This window comes from Phyllopteryx taeniolatus, chromosome 11 (assembly GCF_024500385.1).
Source record: "Phyllopteryx taeniolatus isolate TA_2022b chromosome 11, UOR_Ptae_1.2, whole genome shotgun sequence".
NCBI classification, from domain to species: domain Eukaryota; kingdom Metazoa; phylum Chordata; class Actinopteri; order Syngnathiformes; family Syngnathidae; genus Phyllopteryx; species Phyllopteryx taeniolatus.
Genome location: NC_084512.1, coordinates 12,313,218 through 12,316,270, shown reverse-complemented (window position 1 = coordinate 12,316,270; position 3,053 = coordinate 12,313,218).

Sequence of the window (3,053 nt, the reverse complement as noted above, 5' to 3'; positions counted from 1 at the left end):
GAACAACTCCGTGACTGTTTTTGAATGGCCCAGCCAGAGCCCTGACTTAAACCCAATTGAGCATCTCTGGAAAGACTTGAAAATGGCTGCCCACCAACTTTCACCATCCAACCTGATAGAACTGGAGAAGATCTGCAAGGAGGAATGGCAGATGATCCCCAAATCCAGGTGTGAAAAACTTGTTGCATCATTCCCAAAAAGACTCATGGCTGTATTAGCTCAAAAGGTGCTTGTACTAAATACTGAGCTAAGGGTCTGAATACTTATGGCTGTGTGATATTTCAGTTTTACTTTTTTAATAAATCTGCAAAAATGTCAACAATTCTGTTTTTTTTCTGTCAATATGGGGTGCTGTGTATACATTAATGTGGAAAAAAATTAACAAATGATTTTAGCAAATGGCTGCAATATAAAAAAAAAAAAAGTGAAAGATTTAAGGGGGTCTGAATACTTTCCGTATCCACTGTATTTCAGCCGCTGTTTATATTGTATTTGTATGGCTTCTTGGAGGCATGGTGGCCGGCAGAGTATCGGTATCTTAAAACCCGGAAATGTATTTTTAGCGTGTGAAATCTTATGTGCATTCTGATTGGCTATAATCTGCAAATTGCTGAACTCCACACACTGTGCTAGAGTTCAATCGGGTTTTGGACGCATTGCTTCGTGTGTGACAGTCTTTAGAAGATGAGATGTTTTAAGTGCAACCAAATATATTTTTTAAAATACATAATCATAAAAATTAAGTATTTTAAAAATGAATTTCAAAGCAGTTTTGCTATAAATATCTGCACAACTTATCACAAATACTTTCTAGCCTGTGGTTTGGTAAAAATATTATTTTAGAAGGTTGTTGAACTATAGGTCGAGTTTGAAATAGAGGAAAATGCATTCTTTCCCTAAGCTATCGTAATAATGTGTCTGTGATTCCCTTTTTTAGAGGCTTGCTGAACTCTTGCCTATTTGGTGGAGACGAATATTGTCTCATGCCAATAAGCCACTGCTCTCTCCTTCCGGCGCCCACCACTACTGCAGGTGTACCAGCATGTGAGTAAGGCTTTCAGTACCATGATGACAAGGGGAGGCGCTAGGGGCGGCAAGTCGTCTTGACCAGTCTTAAACAAAAAAAGCAAGTGCGAACAGCATAGCGCACAAGTCTCCATTAGTACAGTAAAAGCATGAATTGCATTTTTTCCCCAATGGAGGAAGCAGTTAGTCGGATTACACTTGTAAATTAGTGCGCGGATCAGAGTATGTGGCCCAGCGTATAAATTGCCTGTCCAGCCTAGATGTAAATCATAGGTGGATTATGTACAACCCCAATTCCAATGAAGTTGGGACATTGTGTTAAACATAAAAACAGAATACAATGATTTGCTCATCATGTTCAACCTATATTTCATTTAATTAATTAATTTGAATTAATTTAATTAATAGCAAATAATCATTAGCTTAGAATTTTATGGCTGCAACATGTTCCAAAAAAAGCTGGCACAGGTGGCAAAAAAGACTGTGAAAGTTGAGGAATGCTCATCAAACACCTGCTTGGAACATCCCACAGGTGAACAGGCTAATTGGGAACAGGTGGGTGCCATGATTGGGTATAAAAGGAGCTTCCCTGAATTCCTCAGTCGTTCACAAGCAAAGATGGGGCGAGGTTCACCTCTTTGTGAACAAGTGCGGGAGAAAATAGTCGAACAGTTTAAGGACAATGTTCCTCAAGGAAGTATGGGATTTCATCATCTACGGTCCATAATATCATCAAAAGGTTCAGAGAATCTGGAGAAATCACTTCATGTAAGCGGCAAGGCAGAAAACCAACATTGAATGCCCATGACCTTCGATCCCTCAGGTGGCACTGTATCAAAAACAGACATCAATATGTAAAGGATATCATCACATGGGCTCAGGAACACTTCAGAAAACCAATGTCAGTAAATACAGTTCGGCGCTACATCCGTAAGTGCAACTTGAAACTCAACTATGCAAAGTAAAAGCCATTTATCAACAACACCCAGAAACGCTGCCGGTTTCTCTGGGCCCGAGCGAATCTAAGATGGACTGATGGAAAGTGGAAAAGTGTTCTGTTTTCTGACGCGTCCACATTTCAAATTGTTTTTGGAAATTGTAGACGTCGTGTCCTCCGGGCCAAAGAGGAAAAGAACCAAACGGACTGTTATGGACGCAAAGTTCAAAAGCCAGCATCTGTGATGGTGCCAATGGCATGGGTAACTTACACATCAGTGAAGGCACCATTAATGCTGAAAGGTAGATACAGGTTTTGGAGCATCATATGCTGCCATCCAAGCAACATCTTTTTCATGGACGCCCCTGCTTATTTCAGCAAGACAATGCCAAACCACATTCTGCACGTGTTGCAACAGCGTGGCTTCGTAGGAAAAGAGTGCGGGTACTAGACTGGCCTGCCTGCAGTCCAGACCTGTCTCCCATTGAAAATGTGTGGCGCATTATGAAGCGTAAAATACGACAACGGAGACCCCGGACTGTTGAACAGCTGAAGCTGTACATCAAGCAAGAATGGGAAAGAATTCCACCAACAAAGCTTCAACAATTAGTGTCCTCAGTTCCCAAACATTTATTGAATGTTGTTAAAAGAAAAGGTCCCAGCTTTTTTGGAACGTGTTGCAGCCATAAAATTCAAAGTTAATGATTATTTGCTAAAAACAATAACGTTGTTCAGTTTGAACATTAAATATCTTGTCTTTGTAGTGTATTCAATTAAATATAGGTTTAACATGATTTGCAAATCATTGTATTCTGTTTTTATATTTAACACAACTTCCCAACTTCATTTGAATAGGGGTTGTAAGTTAGAGAGCTTCTGATGTCACAATGCAGCAAATTTGATAACTGCTTGCTCACAGACATTTTCAGTAATAGGCAGCCCATTAAAGATTCACTTGGTCGTATACTTTCACACTTGATGAGTGAACAGGCACTCCAGAGGCCCAAAAATGTCTTTATAAGCAATTAAAAAGTAAATTTTCCATCATATGTGCCCTTTAAACTTGCCAATATATCAAAATGTCTTTCCG